Here is a 25,162-nt window from a genome sequence, read left to right on the forward strand (position 1 = left end):
CTATTTGAGCAATTATCTTCTTACTTGGCCTAAATCTCTTCCAGGCTCACTAGCTCTTTTTCAACTGCACTTCAATCATTGGGTTAATCTGTACTTCACTTATACAGTAAAGTCTGAGATTCCTGTGGCTCTTTCTTACTCTTCCTAAAGGAAGAAAGGAAGGAAGAAAAGAAAAGAAAAGAAAGAAAAACAAATAAGGCTGAATTGTCAGTCATAAAGAGAGGTTTGTAGTAGACCAAATCAATGTGAGTAACTAATACATGAACTATACTCCATCACTATAAAACATAATACCTTCAGTCTACTTGACCAAAAAATGAACAGTTATGAATTGCTGTGTTTTTAAGCCATATGTGTGTGACCACATAAAGCCATGTAATGACAGCAATCTGCTGTGCCAAATTTCTTTAGGTCCATGATTATACAAAAGAATATTTTCTTGCAGTAAATTCATGTGTGCGATTCATTCATGCTATTTTACTTAGAATTTCTCTTTTCTGAGATAGCCTCCTGGGACATGCATCTCATTTTCATGAGGGTCCCTGAGAGACTTGAGCATACAGTATTTACTTCAGTACAATATCAACAACATATTGCAGAACATTTCATCTAAAATAATAATAGAAAATGTTGAGCCATCTTTCCGTTTGGAAAATTATATCTGGAAGAATGTGATGTCTGACGAAAGCCACATTGCTTAAACACATTGTGCCATCTCAGCTTGCTTTGGGAATTGTCTTAGTCCGTTTTCTGCTGCTATAAGAGAATATCACAGACTGGGTAATTTATAAAGAACAGAAGTTTATTCAGCTCAAGGTTCTGGAGGCTGAGAAGTCCAAGAGCATGGTGCCGGAATCTGGTGAGGGTCATCTCACAGCAGAAGACACCATGTGGCAAGGAAGTACATGAGAAACAGAGAGAAAATGGGGACTAAACTTACCCTTTCATCACAAGTCTATTCCCATGATAATAGCATTAATCCATTCTTGAGGGCAGAGCCCTCATGATATAATCGCCTCTTAAAGGCCTCACCTCCCAATATCATTACATTGGCAATCAAACTTCGACATGAGTTTTGGAGGGGACATTGAAACGCTAGCAGAAATTTAAAGAGAAATACACACACACACACACACACATATAACATAAATAATGTTAAATAACGCTTGGAAGGATAAAGACAAGTAAAAGACTATACAATAGGGATGAGAAAGTTAATGAATGCCTACATACAGTGCCTGGCACAGAGTAAACACAAGCACCATCAGGTTAGCTGGCAGCCTGGCTTGGTCAACAGTAAAATGACTGGATTTGTATAGAAGGAAAAATTTTCTACAATGGAGACTGTTAGTGAAATTACTGTCCTAAACCAAATTCTGTGAAGCTCTTCTCATAACTACTTCCTAAGTGGTACTGTCAGTTAATCATCTTACCTGCCATGGTCAACACAAATATAAGGTTATATTATTCAGGTTCTCCAGAGAATCAGAACCAATAGGTGTATACACACACACACACACACACACACTCTCTCTCTCTCTCTCGATATATATATCGATACATAGATTTATGTCTACAGATATAGATCTCATACATAGATCTACAGATCTAAAAAGAGATTTATGTATATACACACATATAAATATCTTTATATAGCTATATAAAAATATATATCTAGATATATTTAAATGTTTATATTAAATATATATTTAATATAAATATATATAATATAAATATTAATATCTAGATATCCATTTATATGTATGCATATACATATAAATATCTTTATAGACATATTTTTATATATAACTATTTTTATGTGTATATATAAAGATATATATCTATATATCTTATATATTACTATAGATCTATTTATATGTACATATATACACGTGTATATATATGCACACATATATATATCTTTTATATGTATCTATAGATTTATAGCTCTAAAAAGAGAGAGAGGAAGAGATTTATTATAAGGTATTGGCTCATGTAATTACGAAAGCTGAGAAGTCCCATAATCTGCTGTGCGCAAGCTGGAGATCCAAGAAAGCAAGTGGATTAGTTTGAAGGCTTGAGGGCCAGAGAGCCAGTGGTGTAGATTCCAGTCCAAGTCTCAATGCCTGAGAATTAGGAGTGCCAAGGGCAGGAGAAGATTTATGTTCCAGCTCAAGCAGACAGGCAGAGAGGAGGAATTGTGCTTTCACCTTTTTGTTCTATGAAGGCCTCCAACACATTGTGGGGAGGGCAATGTGCTTTACTATGTTTACAAATTCAAATGCTAATCTCTTCTGGAAACACTCTCACAGACACACCCAGAAATAATGCTTAACCAGATATACGGGCATGAAATTCACTATCACAGAGGACAATGAAGGAGGATTATTCATTTACCTGTTATGTGATTCATGTTTTTCATTCAGCCATGAGAATATCTACCAGCTAAGAAATGAAAACTATATATCATATAAAGCGCTAGAAGGTAATCCATAAAACTTTACTGGTAATTGGAAATAATAATCCATAGGAATAAGAGTGTCTAAAATTCAGAAACATTTTCCTTTTCCAAAGGATTATTCTCACTGGCCACCACGGACTGAGCTTTTCAAGTTTGAAAGCATTATAACCATGATTGTGCTGTTAAATAAATGCATGCTCTCTGCCAGGCATTTAACATACTTATCTCATTTAATCTTCACTATTACTTCATAAGGTATGCTTTTCTATTTTTTATTTCTATTTTGATTTTTGATTTACAAACAAGAAATCTTGAGTACTGAGAGATTAAATAATTTGTTCAAGAACACAGAACTACTAAGTGCCATATGGTACCAGGCCTGGAACTCTGGCAGGTTAGCTCCAGAGTCTGGGCTTTTAACTGCTACACGAAAACATCAGAGCAAAGGTATAGAGAAAAATGAAAAATAAGTTCCACTATTTTAGTTTACTAGACACAAGAGAGAATGTTACCAATATATAGCCAAATGTACAAATTACTTTAATTTGATTTTTATTGCTATCTTTTACATCTTAAAAAGATAGTGCCATTTCCTACCATAAAAAGGCCACTACCTTTTAACTATTTGTCCAGGGGTAGTACATTCATGCTGATCCACCAACATTCTCTCATTTGCAATCAAAATAAAGCACATTTGAGATTGTTCTACTTGGTCAGAAATTGAATTTATAGTCACAAAAAAAGCTAATTGGATCATTTATTGTTTCTAAATAACTAAGTTAAACTGCCACAAATATTAAATGAGTGTATTGTATGAAGTGTGTAAGCAAATGTCCACCCACAAAAGAATTATACTTCACAAATCTATTATAATTGATGGTTAGATTCCCTAGGCTAACTACTGAGCTAGTGAGATACCTTTACATATGCTTGTAATGCAAAAGAGTAGAAAGCAGTAGTTAAAATCTTAGTAATGAAACAACTATAACAAAAATAATTATATTTAAAACGAGCAGTGAAAGCTTTTATCTCAAATACACAATACTTGAAGAAAAAGAGGTTTAACAGGAGAAAGATGAGGAAGTAGAATGGGACATTCAGAGATACCGGAATGGTCATTTCAGGCATTAAGAATCTTGAAGATTAGGTTCAATCATTCTATAATTTTAGAGATTAAATAATTCAACTCTGTTTATTAATATGGAAACTGAGGGCCATGATTCTTCATTATATCTAATTTCACTTCCAAACAATGTGTTGCTATCAAGAGCATGTGAAGAGGTTTGGTGTAGGAAGAGGATTATTGGGATGGGGGTTAGAATAATGGTTTAGGAATGACAGCGGGGAGAGCAACTGTGCACCTAGCATATGAACAGGGCCAAATAACAGTCATATTGTGGAAAACTAATTTTTTGTTGCTCCTGCTGTATTTTTTTAGTCTGGGATTAAAACGTACTGTTCTTCATTTAAGATTCTATTTTAAAATTAAAGACTTATATCCCTGTGTAATACAATATATAGCCTTCCAGAGGAGACTCTGGAACCAACTGCCCGGATTCAAATCATGAGTCCACCATTTATTAGCTGTGTGGCCTTTATCTTCCTAGTTATCTTTCTGAATCTTACTTAGTCTCCTTATCTGTAAGAGGGGGATAAAATAGTATTATGAGAATTATTTTAAGGACTGTGTTAACACATGTAAATCACTTAGAATAGCACCTAGAATATTTTAATTGCTTAAAAATTATCTTTAGTTATTATTACTATTTAATATTACTGCCATTAATACCACCACATGACTAGTCCTAACCATCTATCATCTGAGACATACTTTTTAATAATTCTGAATAGCTCCAAATAACACTTTGTATAATCCACAGTTTAACTTTTTGTGCATACTCACTGTTTTCAAGTATCAAACTTCAAAATATTGAAGCAAAGTATCCAAAGGAGTTTTCTATTATTAACTGAAAACAAATTGGATAACAATAATCTGCCTACTTGGCAAAAATTAAAGAAAAAAAATTACATTAAAATTACAGAAGTGCTGATGATTATAAACACCTGGATCCTTAGGCTATTAGGTGGCTGAATTTTTTACATTCTCAATGAAATTCACCCTTCAAAGTAATTTCACCAGTTTTCTCTAAATCATTCCTTTCAAATTTCATAGAAACTAAGAAACATCACAAAACTTTGTTTTCCTATGAACAAAAGTTTTATTTTCCACTATTTACGATATCAAAAGTATCAATCAATACATCCTATCAACTTTTCTCCACGGTTAACATTTAAACTGAGTATGAATTTCAAAGTCTATTCATGATTTAAAAAAAAAAAAAACCTTGCTTAACAAATGAACAATAAATTTGTTTTTGGAAATTTGGAATTTGGAAAAAGGGTTTATAAAAAGCCTACAGCAAGTATCATACTTATTGGTAAAATATTAGAGGCTTTCACCCCAAAATCAGGAAAAAAGAATGTCATTATTCACTGATGATGTGATCTTGTGTGTAGAAAATCCAAAACAATTAATAGATAAACTTTGTTTTTTTTTTTGAGACAGAGTCTTGCTCTGTTGCCCAGGTTGGAGTGCAATGGCGCAATCTTGGCTCACTGCAAGTTCTGCCTCCCGGGTTCACACCATTCTCCTGCCTCAGCCTCCCGAGTAGCTGGGACTACAGGCGTCCGCCACCACGCTCAGCTAATTTTTTGTATTTTTAGTAGAGACGGGGTTTCACCGTGTTAGCCAGGATGGTCTCGATCTCCTGACCTCGTGATCCACCTGCCTGGGCCTTCTAAAGTGCTGGGATTACAGGTGTGAGCCACCGCACCTGGCGAGTAGATACACTTCTAAAAATAATAAGTGAAGTAGCAAGGCCACTGTATACAAGGTCAAGATTCAGAATTAAAATTGTATTCCTATATGTGAGCAATATAATTTGATAGTATTATGGGTTCTACTGTGCCCCCTCAAAATCCATATGTTGAAGTTCTAAACTCCAGTACCTCAGATGGTGACTGTATTTGGAGATAAGACCTTTAAAGTGGTATTTATGTAAAATTAAGTCATATGTGTGGGCTCTTATCCAATATGTCTGGTATCCTTATGATTATGAAGAGGAGATTATAATACAGACATGTTCACAGATACAAAGGAACACTGTTTAAAGACTTAGGGAGAAGAGGGTTATCTACAAGTTAACAAGAGAGGCCTCAGAATGAAACCAATCCTACAGAAACCTTGATCTTGGACCCTCCAGAAGTGTGAGGAAATAAATTTGTTATCTGAGCCACTCAGCTTGTGGTACTTTGTTATGCTAGCCCTAGCAAACTAATACATACCGGCACTAGCATCAGAAAACACTCAGACATAATTTTAAAGAAACATGTGCATGACTTCTACACAGGAAATGCCAAAATATTATAGAAAGGAAATAAAGAAGGCCCAAATAAATGGAGGAATGTACTAGATTCACAGAAGACTCAATATTCTGATGCTGTCAATTCTCAAATGAATCTATAGATTCAGTATAATCCCCCTCAAAATCCCAGCATATTATTTTTGTAGAAACTGGCAACTTGATCCTAATAGTTATGGCACTCTTAAAAAGGAATTAAACTGGAGAAATTACATTAGCAGACAGCAAGATTTATTATAAAGCTGCACTAATTCAAAAAGTTTTCTAATGGCACAAGAAGAAACACATTAACTTATGGAAGAGAATAAAGAGTTCAGAAATGATCCACACATACATAGTCACTTGATTTATGACAAAGATGAGAACATGGTATAGTGGAATCTTTTCAATATACGGTACTGAGACAAATGGATATCCCTGGGGGGGAAAAAAATGAATCCTTACCCTTAGCTCACACCATACACAAATCAATTTCAAGTATATATCAAGTGTGTAAGTAAACAATAGCTTCTAAAAGATAGTACAGGAGAATATCTTCATGACTTTGTGATACAAAGATTCCTTAAACAAGGCATAAAATGCCTTATCTAATTACTTAGAAAAAATTGGTAACTTGAATTTATTTTTCTAACCAAAATAAAAGATATTTGCAATCATGTATCTGACAAAGGACTTGTATTAAAAATATAAAAATCTGGCCAGGCACAGTGGCTCACACCTATAATCCCAGCACTTCGGGAGGCTGAGGCAGGTGAATTACCTGAGGTCAGGAGTTTGAGGCCAGTTGACCAACATGGTGAAACCTGTTTCTACTAAAAATACAAAAAATTAGCCATGCAAGGAGGCGGACACCTGTAATCCCAGCTACTTGGGAGGTTAAGGCAGGAGAATCACTAGAATCCAGGAGGCGGAGGTTGCAGTGAGCCAAAATTGGGCTATTGCACTCCAGCCTAAGCAACAAGAGCAAAGCTCCATATATATATGTAAACATACATCCTCTACAAATGAATATGAGAGACAGAAAGAGAACCAAATAGAAAAATAAGCAACAGACTTGGCCAGGGAGGACTCAGGAAAAAATAGCAAAATGGTCAGTAAACATATGAAAAAAATTTTCAATCTCATCAGAGAAATGCAAATTAAAACCGTAAGGCATAACAGTACATAACACCAGAAGGACTTACTTCCTACTTCTCCAGCCGTTCACATAATCACTCTCAACTTTTACTCTGGGCACTGCAGCAACACTGGCTTTCTCTCAGCCTAACACTACCCACCAAGCTGCTCTCCTACCTGCCAGAGGTCTTTGCTTATGACTATCTCTCATCTGAAACTTTCTGGAACTTATTCAGATGGTGGCTGTTTGGAGAAACCTCGTACACTGAAGCCTGTCTTCAAGAAAGTCTTTCCTAATCTTTAATCAGTTTAAATTCATTGTCACGACCTCCTGTACTTTTCCTTTACAGCATATTTCATAGCTGCAATTTTATGTTTTAGATAGTTTATTTGATTAATGTCTGTACATACTAATAGCTAATTATATAATTAATTCAAAATTAACATAGACTAATTACTACACTCCAAGCAGATGCTCACAAACAGTGCATCTCTTTTTGCTCCCCATTACATTCTTAGAAATGGTCACTGGGCCTGTCAAACAGTAAGTAGTCAACAAATATTTGTTAAATAAATTAATAAGGGGAAATATAAGAAAATAAAACTAAAATGAAACTGAGAAATGGATATTAGTGAACTTAGTTTTAAAGTGAAATTTTTATTTGTCATATTGCTCAAGAATAAATTTCCAACTAGTTACCCATTATGGAAACCAGCTTTAACACCAAGATATAAAGTTATATAGCAGAGTTAGAATTGACTCTATTCTCTAAACTGTGTTCCTTTTTCATACGAGTTTCCTTGCCTTAAAAGGGTTACCCGTAAGTTTTTTAAAATAGCCATATTCATAGTCAGAAGTTGAGAAAGCAGAGTTCTATAACATGCTTGATTCACGACAAGTAAAAATATACCCTCTTTTAATCAGTCTCTGTATTATTGGGGAAGAAAAGGAAAAGAAAAAGATCACTAACTCGGTGAATCAATAAAAATTTCAAACAACTTTCAGGAAAATGGAGAGAAAAGAGGATGGTCCAAAATCATAGTTAAAAGTAATAAAACCAAGACACAAAACTAATCTAATTCAAATTTGTTTAGTTATTATCCAGTGTCATTCCAAAACTATCTCCTAAAAGTAACAGATACTTAAAAGACAATATTCTACTAACATTACCCAATAGTATAAAAATAACGTAAGTACAAAAGTTTAGAAACACCAAATACATGAATTGATGATAACAAACCAGAAGATTCCATCTGTTAAAATAGTCTGTTTTTGTTGACTGTTACTGAGCTACACTCTTCTGTTTTCAATACTAGAAGGAAGATTATGTAGTATTAGTTAATCTGCAAGCCATCCTCTTTACTTTCAACAGGTTAAGCAGATTATTAGCACACACTATGCAAGTTCGTATTTTAATAGTTAGCACCTTCTCTCCATTGAGTATAGAGACTTCCCTCAGTCCTGAAATTTAAAAACCCACAACCTTAATACTATCTCAAATGTTTCTCACCATGTCCCTGAGTGTCAGCCCTCAGAAAGGCTTGCCGTGAAACAGATCTAGAATGATAAAATCCTTAAAAACAACAACAGTGTAATATTCCAGGTCTCTTGTTTTTAACAAGTCATCAGCTTATACTGGTGCTAGTTCTCACTCCCCTATCTCTCCTTCACTGTTTCCTCCTTACTCTCAGTTTTAAAAATTAAATCACTTCTTGGGACAGAAAAATAAAGAATTCTCTTTTTCCTTTATCACCATAAAAAAACCAGATTTTTGCACAGATCATCATGTGGTTATCAAAGCATAATGTTAAGGATATCCAGGATTCTTCTATTTCTTCCCCTCACCCCATCCCACACACCTCCCACACCTCCCAGGAAGTAAAAGTTAAGAAATGGCCACCAGTGGGAAGTGTACATGTTTCCTTGTTGATGGGAATGGGAATAGACATATGATCCTTACCGATTCAAATATAATTCTAAACAACAGTCACGATCTTATATGTTGTAACTTCTTCACGATGCCAGGTCTAATTACATTTTACCAATCCAAATAATGCAGCCCAAGTTATAAGTATTTCCTTTTAGTCTCTATTTATATAGTTGTTTTTACGTAGATGTTGTCAAAGTGTATATATAATTCTGTATCTTAAACCGGGTGCAGGGGCTCAAGTTTGTAATCCCAGCTACTGGGAGGCTGAGGTAGGAGAATTACTTGATGCCAGGACTTTGAGAACAGCCTGAGCAATACAGCAAGGCCCCCATCTATTAAAAAAAAAAAAAAAAAAAAGTATCTTATATGTTAATATATAGGCTTTAGAATGTACTTGAAGACTCCACAAGATTCCTTTTAATGGGATAATTAGCCATTCCCACCATACTGCAACCTCCTATAGTGAGTTCCAGTAGTTGTTACTCCTTGAGAAAGCCAGTCTATACTTTTCAATTTTTCTAAATTTGTCTCTTGACAGGTCTGGAATACCAGATATTGAATAAATCTGTCCCTACTACTCATATTTCTTTTCAATTCCCTTTGCTCTTGACAAAGTTTCACTTGAGAAGTTATGCCTAGAACCAAATACATTACTCTAAGGTCAGGACTTTTGGAGCTTCAGAAAGGAAGGATGCTTCCTTCCTTCTTTCCCCGCAAGTTCTTTTTCTGATGATTATGAGACTTAATTAATCTTTTTGGTTACAAAAGCGTTATTGGGCTGGTATTTGTACCTCCTCTGTCCCAGTCTACCAAATTAGGGCCAAGTACAAATTTTATTAATCACACAGAATACAGAAATACCTCCATTCCCCATCCCACCCCTATGGAAATCTGGGGAAATAGGCATGAAATAGGAATTTTTCTACTGTGTTTTGGGGAAAGGAGGAAGATAATGAGGGAGGAATTAAAAAAGATGGTTCCCTAGCTATTGCTATAGAGGGTCCAAGCCCCTAATGTCAACAGCATGCTTCTTATAAACAAAATCATTAGCATATCAATAAATAAACTTAAGTATTACGGGAAACACTAGTTCCAGCAGCAAAGAGAAATAAGATACATGGATCTATCAGATACTTACTTTATTGCTTTCTGGCCACTGTGTTTGGCAGGTCTGCCAGTTGGGAATAGGTAGAGGTATCATGCTGGCAAACTTCCCATTTAACTCAGGAAGTAACTTGCTAATAGCGCAGCCAGGCCAATAGAAGCAAGAATGAGGTTCCTGGCAGCACCATGCCCGTAACAACCAGTTTGCTAAAGAAACCAATCAGTCTTTGAGGTGTCGACACAGACTGTATTGATGTGGTTTTCCACAGTGCAAAAAGGTTAAGAAGTTGATGAGGTAAGAGGTGCAGTTTATCATCTTAAAGGTGGTGTCATATTTTTCTAAGTTTACTCCTATCATGAGTGAGGAATATTTTGGTCCAGACCTTTGAGTGAGCCCTCCGTTTTTCCAAGATAATAAATATATCAGTCCATGCCACAATATAACCAGTATCATAATCACTCCATATAATATTGATAGGATCTCACTTCAGGGAAATAGTGATGGCCTCTCCTTTGATCAGAAGCTTCCTGTTGTAAGCCTTGAACCTTATACTTTTCACAAGCGGAATCATGCTGATACAGTCAATGAATGTGTTGTTGATGATTATACTCTCGCCTTGCAAATGTTTTCAGCAGACTAACAAGGAGCTCAATATGATCCAAGCCAATTTAATTTGACATTCACTACCTTTTCTCAGAACTGCATCTGCCTGGTGATCAAGGAGAATGAGAGCACTAGGGTTATTTTTAAAAACAAACATACATTGACTCAAGAATCCTTTTTTGTGATTTAAATAATAATTCAATCTATTTTTCTATAAGCAGTATGGGTTACTTTACCACATACTTGTTCACATGAAAGCTAAACTACTTTTTTGTTCATTGGCATTTATTTATTCATTTAACAAATAACAGGGCTACCCAAATATGGGCAAGACAACAGGCCCACTCATGTGGTATCTTCCATAATTTTGGTTCTATTAGAAATAAACTACAAGCCAGCAGATTTTAGTATGTGCTCTCTTTTTGTGATAATTAATCTGGTTTTTTGTTGTTGCTGTTGTTGTTTGAGACAGAGTCTCACTCTGTCACCCAGGCTGGAGTGCAGTGGCATGATCTCAGCTCACTGTAACCTCTGCCTCCCGGGTTCTCCCTCCTGAGTAGCTGGGATTACAGGCATCAGCGACCATGCCCAGCTAATTTTTGTATTTTTAGTAAAGATGGGGTTTCACCATGTTGGCTAGGCTGGTCTTGAACTCCTGACCCCAGATGATCTACCCGCCTCAGCCTCCCAAAGTGCTGGGACTACAGGCATGAGCCACTGCGCCCGGCCAATAATTAATTTTTAACATTAAACAGAATGGAACTGTTTGATTATACATTTTATGAATTTCTCATTTCAGAAGATTGTTCATTTATTTCTTCCCTTTTTCCCATCTCATTGCCCTTTCCCTTTTCACAATATATTTCCACTAATATCATAATGACAATCAGTAATAAGAAGATACAGAAAAACATTAGAGGCTTACTTTCACATTTATAACACTTTCTATTAAAAATAATCTCTCTTATTAATATCTTGTTTCTTTCCTCTTTAGCAAAGTGATGCTCATGAATACCAGAGCAGTCTTCTTGTTAGATTAGTTTAGCTTAGTCAGACATTAAATTAGTTCCCCAGACTGCTGACATGGGGTCAATTTCTGACAAGTGTAACTTTTTCTAGGAATCTTCATTATGTTTCACATAAAAGATGAAAACCACAGAAAAACTCATTGCATATTACAACTTTTCTTCAACTTCCTGGTAAAAAATAAAGGCTTGGTCTCTGTTATACAAAGACTTAGAGAAACATGTTAGGAGCTACTGAGTTTGAGTATTGGAAAGTCAGTACAGTTACCTGTTTCTTTGTTTTTTTTATAAGTAGGGCAAATATGTTACTAAAAACTTAATCATAAAACAAAAATCTGGTCATATTTTTGTTCATTAAATAATTTCAGAAACTTAAAATATGATATTTAATAATTACTACCTTTCTAGAGAAAATGTAGAAGGTCATTCTGATTTTCATTTTGTTCATGTACTTTTAAGTGTGGCTATATTTTAAAATGGTTCCCACAGTTTTTCTAAGCAGGATAAAAAGGACTGCTTAATGGATCAGAGCTGTTCTCAACCCTGATCTTAACTCACCCAATTTAAGTTTAGCACATACCATTCCCAATTCCCAAGGGAAGTTCAATTTTTATCATCTAGGTAGCAGATGTTAGCAACTTGACAAATCTCTGTGATAAATGACCCAGAATTATGATGCTTTAATTTTTCTAACTGGAAAACAATAAAATCAATGGCTTAAAAATGCTCAGAATATGGGGAAAAATAAAACTTATTTCTTCAACATCTGTTTATACAAGTTGATCCTTAATTTCAAATGCTACTCTGGACTTCTCTATATTTATAATTAAGATGTGGCCATTATTACATCGGCACCAAGACGTCACAGGAATTTGTACATTGTAAATGAAGTACTCTGAGTTGAAAACGTTTGAAGTTGGGAGATGGCTACATGAGGATTCACAATGCTATTCTCCTTTTATAAGTATTAAAATTTTTACAACGGCTAAAAAAAGAAAAAAGAGAAAGAAAATTAAATGAGACTCTGGGTACTTACGCAAAGTGAAACAAAACAAAACAAAATACCACAAGAATCACTATATTACTACTGCCAACCACTGTTGCCCCACTGTCAAATAATCTCCCATTCAGAGTTCGGTTTGTTTTGTATCAATGAATCTAAACTGTAAGCATTCTACTTCTCATCAATTAAAGAATAGTAAGTAGTTAACAATGGAGCACTTATTAATCCTTTGTAATATATATTAACATGAATCAAGTGGTAGCATTTTAAAGATTATTCTTAATTATTACAACAGAAAATTGCTTTTTAAATTACATATAGAAAAACATTTAAAAAGGAATATTTGAAAAATCTAACAAAAAGCTAACTGGAATAATTCTTGAAGCAACTTACGTGCAATAAAGAAAAATTGCAACAATATGTTACACATTTATTTAACTTATTTATTAAGATCTCACTTTGTTTTCAATTCATTTAAGTAGGAATCTAGATGCTTATTTCTACTCAGCACAATTATTAATACTAGACTGGGAGGACTACTGGATTCTATGTATTGTTTTCTAGCATGATATTTTTTCATCACTGATTATATATATTTATACATAATATAAAAATTATATGTGTGCATATGTGTGTATATACATATATATACACACACACAGACACATATATATACACACATACACACACACCAGTATGCCTGGCCTCAATGATATATTTAAGTGACCATCATAAAGTGACTGCATCAGTGTCCAGAAAATATAGTCCTTGAACAGCTGTATTTAAATTCATATTAATTTTTTATCCTCCCCTCTGAAATAAGGAAGGTTAGTTCTGACAGAAATTTAATTTAGCAACTGTTGCCTGCTACGATTTCTAGAATGCTTTATTTATATATTCCATAATAAAACATATTGTTACATACCTTTGTTATAAGTAAACAAGCAATCTGCTTTCTAAAAAGTGATCTCACCTACCAAATATCATTACTTTACATTTCAATTTAACTGAAGTTAAATTTTAAAGACCATCCCCTTTTCACACTTCTGATTTCTAACCACACCTGGACTCTGGGGAGTTTGACAATCCTCACTCCCCTTTTCCTTTCTCTTAAAAGATCAGTCCAAATATTTAAGATTCTCCTAAAAGTACTTCATTACTTCCCTCACCTCCAAACACATGAGGCAAAAGACCACAGAGAAAAATAGCAGCTGTAAGATGAACAGTCCTTTATCATTTCATTTCTCATTTTTAAACATACCCATATTCTTCTATCCAGAGCTGGCCCACTGTGCTCTTCATCCCATCACTTGCAAATCTTCCTGGATCTTGTTCAATCGATTGTTCCTTTTCTAACCTGTATCTTCAATAACTTTTTCTAGTTCTTAATTTATAACTAAATGTCTCTCATCTTGAAACGCTATATGACAAGAACACTAAATTGACTCATTCAATCCTCACAGCTATTCCACGAGGCAGGCTATTTTTATCTTCATTTTATAGAAGAGGAAACAAAGGCACAGAGTGGTAAAGTAACTTGTCCAAAGTTACAAAGCTAGTAAGTAGCAGCTGGGGAACCAGGTACCAGAACGCAAGTTATTTTCCACTATGAAATACTTAATCCACAGGAAAGCTTACTTTTCACATGACTTTGATTATTAATTATATGCTGATGATCTCTACCATCAATTTATCCAGTTTTGATTTATCCCTTTTTAGTGTCACTATCTTCTATTTTGAGATAACTTAATCTCAAGATCTCAAAAGACCTAGTCCCTATCTCTCCTCCCCTGTACCTCCTATACAGTACTACAAAATACAAATCTATCCATTTTGCTTCTTTACTTACAAACCTTCAAAAACTCCCCATTACTTATGGAATGGGGTCTCCAAACTCCTCAACAAGGCACACAAGGCTCTTCACAATCTGCCCCCAATTACCTTCTCACTCCTACCTCATGCCATTACTTATATGTATCATCTAGTCACACCAAATTGAGAGGTATGTGCCATGTTTTGTCCCATCAATATATTCCATACAGAACGTTCTCTCAGTTTGGAAAGTCATCTTCTCACTCCTGATGAATCAGGAGTTTCTACAACTGCCCATTCATTCATTCATCTGTTTCTACAACTGCCCATCCTGCTCCATCCCCAGGTAAAACTGATCTATTTCTCTTCTATATTTTCACAATATTTGTTTTTTTTTTTAAAAAAAAAAAACCTCTACATAACAATATAAGATTGTACTGTTACTCATAATCTAGACTATGAGCTCTAATATATCTGGGTTATTCTTTTATTGATAGTTATATCCCCTACCCAGAACAGGGCAGTCACTCAGAACACATTTGATGAATGAATGGATGCAGCTTTTCTTTAATATTCAAAATCAATATGCCCTGGAAATGGAAAGATAAATTAATGCATCACAGGAGACATCATAATCTTAATTAATCACTGTTTGCCTATGAAATGCCACAACACTTAGCAATATACAAAGATATTTCTGTTTAAATATTAGTACAAGTATAGACCCTTTTTCTTGAAGTGCCAGTGAACAAGGAACTCTATCCTACACAAGCAATCTTTGAGGAAATAATAAAACATATCAAAGTAAAAAAGGGTCAGAAATATTAGGCCTGTAACCAAGCCACAAGACTTAAGCATGAATAGCCATCAAATTATAAATATTACCAGGTATCCACATGAAACAAATAGTGAAGTGTTCATCTGAATAGTTTCCCCAGCTACATTAATTCCTACATGTATAAAATATTTGGCACTGATATGACATAGCCATTTACCAAATGGTTTATCAAATTCCATTTCCAAATCACAAAGGCATCAGCTTGCATGTTCAACAGTGTGTAAGTATGAGGTGGATTGAAGCTGTCTCAGCCTCAAGTATGGGAAGTGCATTGCTCAGTTTTGCTCGTAAGTGTAAAGATAAACTGGATTAACTAGATCTGTAAAGAAAAATGCAACCAGAAAGCAGTGTGATTTCTACTGTGCTTTAAATGGTTGTTTCCTTTGCAGACACTTCCTCTTAATTCTATTGAGAAAAAAAAAATACACACTTTACAAAATAAGGTGATGAGAGGAATGCAAAGCAGCACAGAAGACGGTAATGATGAAATACCCCAGCAATTTGGTTATTTAAGCTACAATAAGGTCCATTAAATTTGTCTTATTTCTTTAAAAACTGCTAAATGTCTCATTGAAAGTTTTTTTTCTAATTTATATTAAACTCCTAATATCAACATTCTCTGGTTGCATTTAATAATGTGAGTGGCCTTGAGTGATTCTGATCCTCAAGTTATCGCCTTGCTTATACACTAAGTTCGCACATGGGCTGGTCTAAAGTTCAGAGTTGAAAATAATTCAACTTTTAATACATGCAATGAAAAATTACACCTAAGTCAGTCACCAGAACACAAAAGCAACATTAATATTGCTGTTGTAGACTAAACAAAAGCAGGAGTCATCAGTCTTTAAAACTTGTACTGTTTTTCTAGCCTCAAACAGGAAAAGCATTTTGGAAATATAGGGCTCATTAAAGAAGCCCTTTAAACTACTGTTGAAACTCAAGATTTTTGCCTTATAGGTGGAACTCTAAGCAGAGAGATTTAATGACCATTTTTATTTACACTTGTCAGTATTTTAAAATTTTATACTCTAAAGAGAACAGCTGACATCTGACATTGCAAAGTTTGACACTGCAAAGTTCACACACAGTATGTCAAATCACTGGCAAGTCTAAGACACAAAAAGAGAAATGAAACTTTGATTTGTTAAGGGAAAAACTTATCATGTAAAGTTTACTTTTCTTCCTGCATCATCATGTTTATATCTTTATCTTATTTAGGAACCATGGCCTAAAAATAAAATGAATTAAAACTAATTAATTTAAAAAAATCACAAATATTAAATCACCAAATAGCTGAACAAAAGCAAATCTCTAGGAATGTTTTTTAAAAATACTCTGGAGCTTGAAAAAGAGCTATTTACATGCTTTCCTGCATTAACAAGAGGGCAGGTAATAATGAAGGCTTGTATGACAATATTGTCTTTGTTAGTTTTGCCCCAACAGAACTAAAGATTTCCTGATTACAACTTTGTAATTTAAGTCAACTGTAAAGATTTCTGGGGAAGGGAAACAAAGAAGAGTCTGAGTGCCAGCATTTAAGTGGACTATATTACCTGAGTTTACTCTTCAGCATGGGACACTGTAAATAAGAGGGGCTCCTACTTCTCCAGCCCACGCTAGGTCACGACCTGAACTCACTGTACTGGTATAAAAGAGAAAGTTGTGCTGGAGTCTCCAATTTACATGCTTCTCTGCTTCACCTTCAGGATCCTATAATCACATAGGGCCTTACAATGAAGTGTTCACTCTGTACTGTAGCTCATTGTCATGATTTTTAAACAGTTGCTTTTTTATTATAATGAACCAATTATGAGCCAGTCACTCAAGCAGTCATTAACAATAGATTTTTTAATTGCATTTTTAATGAATTTTATTTTGGATAAAAGCCCTTAAAAGTACCTATGGCAAAGGGTAATCATACATTGAATTAACAGCAAAATCTGTTTAATAATGACTTGTCTTTTATTTACTACAACAAAATAAATTCTAGTGAGAGTGTTAAAAAATATGACAGCGTCAGAGAAAAAAAAAGGTTGGGGGTGGAAGAAACTTGTATCCTACACTGCTAAAATAATTTAAATGAAAACATACCTTTTTTGCATTTAGTCATCTTGTTTTTCTTAATTTTAAAGTACATACAAAATTCTTACGACCATAAACTTTGATCTATATTTAGAAAATAATCAGACACTAATATTTGATCTATAAGCTATTAATGATGTTAAATATAATTATAAAACAAGCTAAGCTGAAAAGAGAAAACACACAAATTTAATGCATTAATTCTAAAGATGAATACACAAGACATGTTAAAAGTATTTTTAAGCAAAATACTATAATATAAAAATTTCATTTCTCTCACAATAACTTCTATGTATGAATAGAAATGTCCTTGCTGAAAATAAACAGTAATTTTAATGAAAATCTGAATGAGCACAGTTGTGATTAGTCAGATACATAAATGTATCTTTTTTAGTTGACTGTTGAAACCTCATATATTTATAAGCGCGGGTTTGAATTCTAACAGAGTATGTGAATATTTCCAATAACAGTGAAATAAAAATTAACATTAAAATTTACCCCATAAACCTTTTTTGACAAAATTTCAAAGTAAAAAGAACAAACTAAATTAAAACATGTATCTGTTAATACAGTACAATTCTGAATTGCCTAAATTAATTTGCTACTATTAAATCATAATTAAGAGCTCACTACCCAGTGTGATTTAATAAATCATTAATTAGAAATATTAAAGAATGCACACTGACACCAGAAAAATTCTCTCTGGAGGTTAGACTGTCATACTCTGGTTGGGTTTTCAACTCTTTAATCTGTTAAAATAGCTCATTCATGCAAAGATAAAATTTATATACGTATATATTCATACAAATATATATATAACTCATATATATACACACCTATATATACATATACATGTATATGTATGTGTGTGAGCAAGACTATTTCTAGAAAATTGTCAGTATACACTCTGATTTTGTTAAGAGAAAAAACTTTTTTGAATGTTCCAGGCTTTTAAACCCTCGTATTTTCTGCCTCAAGAATGGGCTGACTGAAAGTAAGAGACTCGGCAGGAGGACTGTGCAGCCCCTGATTAATTAATCTGCCGGCTGAATGACAGCGTGCCTAGGGGCATGGTGCTGGCATCCCACACCAGGTCCCAATGTGCTTTAAGCCTTGGATAGCTACATTCTGCACGCCAAGACTCTGCCCAACAAATAGCAGAAAGGCCTTCAGAGCCTTCCTTCTTCTGCCTGAGACATTCCATTTAATTAATGTAATCCCTTTTTATCTTAAAGTTTTAATAAATTTTGATGCAGAGGCATAATAAACACATCTATGCCCCTGAAAGGAGTAACCAATTGCTCTAATGATTTTCTGATATATCCAAAAGGCTTCTTTATGAGGCATAAAGAAAATGAATGTAAAACATGTTACAACATGTTCAGAAATTCTCCAACATGCTACTTGATCTATTCGAAACACCATATTTGTACAACCTGATATTTAATGAATCTGGCAATTTCCATTTCACTGGGCTTAAAGTTTTTTACATCATAAAAATACAAATCATATGCCTATCCCAAAACACTTTAAAAATTACTAATACCTAATCTTGAGCAAGGTAAGGCTATTTTTTAGCAATAGGATACACATGACATTCTCCTAATCCCTTTTACTGCCAGAACAAAACATCTTTCAAATCAAGATGAAATCGCTAAATCCTGAATGTTAATATCATTCTGAGAAAAATAATACCTTATGACTAGAAAAGACCATCCCTTTAGGGAGAAATATTGTGTTAAAGTAGATTATTCTTTTAGTAGTGTAATAGAATGGCTTCTACCTAGTCCCAGATGGAAAATCAAAATCTGCATTTAAATGGAAATATTTTTAAACATATAGGACAATAGGCTAAAAACCATAAGGAGTATCTACTTCCTTTCATGTTAAAAATTCAAAACCCCATGTGAGAACTTTTAGGGAAGGCTTTGGCTTTCAGATTTTGTTTGTATGTTTGTTTCATTTTTATGAAGAGCTTGCAACACAATATAATTTCACAGTTTTGTGATTAACACATAGTATTTATGCCTATTATACCAAATTCACAAGTCAGACAAAAAAGCTGGGCTGTACAATTTTTACTACGACAAGAAACAGATTTATGATTTAGGCTTAGGTAGAGTTAAGAATGAGTCCTCTATTTTCTTCCTATTTTTAACCATCCTGTTTTATATGTAATTCTTACAAGGCAATAGCAGTTTGTCGAAATAAAATAAAATCTGAATTTCTTCAGCATTGACTCAAATCACCACTACGGTTAGAGAAAAAAGAAAGCAAAATGCTCGGCAATATTATAACTACAGCTCTTTGCGACCTGAAAGATTATTTTCAGTTCTTCAATAGTTGGAGCAATTTTCTTAAATCCTGAAGGAGCCTGACAGCACTGCACATTTCTTAATGCTTGCATTTACTTTTACATTATAAAACAATAAAACAGCAGGATAATGTTCATGCAGTTTAGAGACTTGTAATATTATCACAAATAATTCTACTGTATTATGGCAAAACATAAGCTTTTTAAATGTAGGCTGACTAAAGAAAGGGCAATCTATATTTATTGAAAGTACATAGACAAATAAGATTGGAAATATAACTTAAATGTTGTACCTAGATTTAAAATAACGTTTGAAAAAACAAAATCTATGCTGAGTATTTTTTTTGTCCTAAATTAAAATACAATTAATTTTCAAGCATAGTGCTTACAAGCAAGGGGAAAGCCTTCTCACTTATCTTTCTTTGGAGTATGTGACTTCTTTTGCTACCTCAGGAACCAGCCACATTAGTTAATTTAATCATTTTTCCTTAACAGTGTTGTAAACCAAGAAACTTTACAACTATCAGCTTTAAAGATTCAGGTAGCTGGGCATGGAGGCTCATCCCTATGGTCCCAGCACTTTGGGATGCCAAGGCAGGAGGACTGCTTGAGGCCACAAGTTTGAGACCAGCCTGAGGAACATAGCATGACCCTCTCTCTACAAAAAATAAAAAAAATTAGCTAGGAGTGGCTGTGTGTGCCTGTAGTACCAGCTACTCAGGACGCTGTGTTGGGAGGATCTGAGCTCAGGAGGCTGAGGCTGCAGTGAACCATGATGGTGCCACTGCACTCCAGCCTAGGTAACAGAAGGAAATCCTGACTCTACAAAAAAACCAAACAAAAACAAAAAACAGGTGTTTTGATGATTGTCACATTTGACTATTGTATTACAAATAATGGGCCAGCCTGCAGAACTTGGTCGCATCATCTCCTTTCTCAAACCAGCCCACCTTCCAATCACTATGCAGGTTCTGACATACATCTTTATTGCTGGAAGCTCTGTCCATTTTTGTACAGGAAATTGTGGGTCTCTTTATTTTAAAGACATCTTGTTTAAAAGCAGAACTGGAACAACTGCATATGTATCAGGTAATTTTCCTACATTCAATAAGTAATTCATTTCAACTCAGTTGTCCGTGATTCTTCTAGTGGTAACCATAGGGATGAGAAAGGATAAAAGCATTTCAGTTCTGTAACCTGTTTCTCAGATTTATCCTAGGTGCTCCATCCCTGCTCCCAATTCCCCATTCTTCACCTTCAACTCCAAAATTCCCAGCAGAAAATTTTTTCAACCATCAGTTGGAGATAATATACCATAAAATTAAATCACCAAAAACCCTGACACATGTCATCATTAGTATACACTAAAGTAGCAAACTAAATTAGGGAAGCTGTATGTGAGACCATCACAGAAGATCTCAAACTCACAAATCTTTTAAACTCTTATGGCTTAAAATTGCCTAAATCAAAGAAAAGTGAAGAAACATGGCAAATTAGATTTTGAAAGAAAATATACATCCCATCCTTGTAGATACTGGACTCAGAGCTAATGTATGAAGAATCCCAAATGTTCCTGTTCTAAATAAATGATACTCTTTTTTGCAGGAAACCAGAGTCTAAAACCTGACTACTCAAAGTGCAGCCTCAGACCAGCAGCCTCAGCATCACCTGGGTACTTGTTAGAAAAATCTCAGGCTCCATCCAGACCAACTATATTAGAACCCGAATTTTTAATAAGATCCCCAAATGATCTGTCTGCATATTCAAGTTTAAGACTTTCTAATCTAAGAGTTTATCTGGTTTCACAGCTTATTTTTCACAAAGAGACACAAAACAGTGAAGGGACAGAACAACCAGTGCTCATAAAAAGACATAAATATTACAGATGACCATAACCTAATGAAAGAGGGGAAAAAAGAGAAAATTTAACTTAAGCGTTTAAATTGGATCTAGATCTCTGTCTGCAATCTTTGTTTTTAACACCTGAAAATTCATTTATGTGTGTATGTACATGCATACACATGTGAGAGATGAAAGAGAAAAAGGAGAGGAAAAAAGTAGAATGTGAATGAGAGGAAAAAGAATAGGGGGAGAATTGAACCATGAAAACTGTACATAGTGTGAATATGTGTATGTGTTTATAGCTGAAAAGTAGAAAAAACAATGTAGCTTGGAAAAGAGCAGCAATACCCCTCTAAACAACACTCACACACACTCCTACTTATCCCCATACTCAAGTCAGCGTAATAGCAGCGTTTTCATATCACCGACGAGAAACTACCAAGAGATTGCCATTAAAAAAAAAAAAGTGCCACAGAAGGAAATATTCCCTAACTGCATCAAAAGTACGAACAAAAATAGAGAGAATTAGGTCTAAGAAACTAAAATGACCAAAAGAGAAAGGTATTACAATTCCAAGATGGTGATATATTATTTTGCAAAGTCTAAATAATGATTTAGTACTAATTACCACAAAATAAACATTATTTTATCCTCACAAATGAGCTATTATAATATTTAATCCAGTAACTAGGTTTAAAATAGTAGCACTATAGTTTTGTTTTGTTTTTAATGCCATAATAGAAATTGTCAACATTAATAATAAAAGTTCATAAAAAAAGGGAAGCATAAAGTATTTTCTATGGGATATTTAGTGAACATAAAGTTTTCTATGGGATATTAATGGGATAAAGCAGTGGTTTAAACCTGCAGTAATAATTTGTACAAAGTGAAATATACCTAAAATCTTACGTTTGATATAAAAAATATGCCCAAAATGATTAAACTACTTTCACTAAGCCAATATTCTACCACCATTGATTTACTCAGAGAAAATCAGAAATCATTTTTAAATGCTGTCAAACTCAATGATGCCAATAGAAAATAAGTCAGTTGATATCCAGGAGCAGAAGAGTGTGGCTAGTTGGAAAACAGAACGTAGTAGAAAAAATAAGTTAAAATTAGCATCACATCTGTAACTGTTTAAAAAATAACATCTATGCATGTCTCTACCTATATCTGTGTTCATCCACATAGCACATTTTTAGTATAAAGTATACTAAAATCTAGCACACGAGGCCACTGGTCATCGATCTACTGTAGCTCCCTTAAATCCCTGGAAACTGACTTCTCACAAAAAGAGAAAAAGTCACCTTATGCCTTGTATTACATGACTGAATTGCCCTAACACATATCTCTTTGGTTTTGTTCCAAGAATAAAATGTAGTCAAAAGATGGGCAGAATGCTACTCCCACCTTGAGTTCACCAAATGCCAAGAATTGTAAAAACAATTTCAAGTTAAGGTTTCAGATACATTAAACAAAGAATTTGAATTTTAAAATATAAATAATGAATTCACAAGCAGGTGTATCATTTATAGAAATCAACTAGGCAATATGTTTCAATGGCCTTAAAAATAATCATATACTTTGATCCATTAATTCTGCATCTGAAAATGCATCCCAAGGAATTATTTTTTAAAAATGTAGACCATAATTTATGGATCACATCAAAGTGCTATTACTTATAGTTAAAATTAGGTTCTACCTAATTTACAAAATTAGGGAATCATTAAAAAAATTATTATACAGACACATGACAGAATATTAAGTAGCCATTAAATTATCTTACTGAAGAGATTTTAATGGCATAGAAAAATGTTTCTGGTATTTTAAGTTTAAAAAAAGGAATGTATAAGTACAGAAATGCCACACACAGGTGTGTGCATCTATGTATGTGTTAAATATATGTGCATGCATAAAAATATGTCAAAATGTTAACTTGAAATGGCTGAATTTTGAGCATCATCATATTTTTACACTTTTGTGTATTTTTTAAATTTAAAACATAATTTTTCTAAGTATCGAAGAAAATTAACAGAGAATTTAGACAATAAAAACAAGGCGAGAAGAACATGGGTGAGTATCCTGCAAGATTACAAAGACACAATTCCACTGAATAAAGAAAGTATGTGCACCTATAAGAGGAGTACTAAAAACCCAGTTCCAGAAGAAAGATGCTCTTTCTTCCAACTAAGAGGTAGAAGACAGATCAACATCAAAAATTAAAATAAAATAATGTAGAGAAGTCAGATCTATTATAGTAATTAGAAACCAAAAAGGATATCATCTAATGCCAATGTTACTTTTACTATGCAAAAGTATCAAATAATTGCAGTAAATAAGAAAATAAATTACAACACCACTTAGTCTTGGGAGGCTTATTCCAAATCTTGAGTTAACTATAAGGAAAGAAACTGGTTACTTTATCAAATCATAAAAAAACAAACTTTATAGATCCTAACTTTGTTTTCTACAAAGTTGACAGGTACAGAGACTACTTTTTTCTCTTCCTAAACATAATTAAACATATCTTTAACATGTCCAGATAATGAACATTATAACACTCAAATATGTATACGATTGACAAGCTAAAAACCTTTTTACGAAACAATATTTTAGCTATTATGTTAATAAGTAATTTATACCTTACATTTTTCCCTTAAATTTTCAAAGAAGTCTTTTTCTTGGTTGCTAATGCTTCATCATCATTTCCATTTCAGACTGCTTGACTGATCAATTGATTCTAAGTCAATAACAACATGGAGTAAAGGGTTGGAAACTTTATAGTCATACTAAATTTGTTACATAAAACCAGGAATTCAGCTAATAGCTGTGATTTGCTTACACAGTAGGGACTCAGTAATTCTCAATCACAAAGAAGAAAGCATTAATATAAGTTTGGCATCTTATAACTATGTAAATAAAATCTTATAACTATGTAGAATCCCCACAAACTAAGTTAGTTTTACCTATTATATAACACTGTTGTATTTAAAATATTTGCAAGTAACAGTTTGAGAAGATGCATTATGCAAAATAGCATAAAGGAGCCATTTAAAGCTAAAGACAAAATTTCTACATAAGTATAAATGCTCCAGAACATCTGAAAACAAGTCCCTTGATATTAGCCTAAAATTAAACTTTACGGAATGTTACCTAGTCTTTGATAGAACCTAGTCAATGACAGCCCTAAAGAATATCTGATAAATAAGATGCTTCCTTAAATAAGGAGAGATGTCTCGCTTTCCAAAGCAATTAATTTAAAGGAGGAAAGTAAACAGTTTCTAATCCATGACCTCAGGATACATTGAATTGGAAGTTTGATTTAATTTTAGTTCTGAATCATATGACTTCACTGTGGCAAATACCATATAGTGTTACTTTGGTGGAAGCACTAAAAAACTATGTTCATGTGTAATTATCTGCTCTCTATTGGGGAAGACCGGGGAGAGAAACTTATCTCTGAAAAAATCCTATAAACTCTAACCCTGAAGTGATAAACTGACAAATTATTTCAAGATATTAAATAATCTTGAAATAATTTAAATATAAGCTAAATGAAGAATTATATGTAAGTTCCCAACAGGCCCAGATAGAGCAATACTGAG

General features: G+C 33.8%; 1 protein-coding gene across 25 annotated transcripts in view; it reads right to left on the bottom strand.

Annotated features, from left to right (window-relative positions):
• Positions 1-25,162, bottom strand: part of DPH6 (diphthamine biosynthesis 6) — a 452,678-nt gene that overhangs the window by 395,297 nt on the left and 32,219 nt on the right. The gene's annotated exons all lie outside the window — the stretch shown is intronic.

Source organism: Macaca fascicularis, chromosome 7 (assembly GCF_037993035.2).
Source record: "Macaca fascicularis isolate 582-1 chromosome 7, T2T-MFA8v1.1".
Classification (NCBI taxonomy): Eukaryota; Metazoa; Chordata; class Mammalia; order Primates; family Cercopithecidae; genus Macaca; species Macaca fascicularis.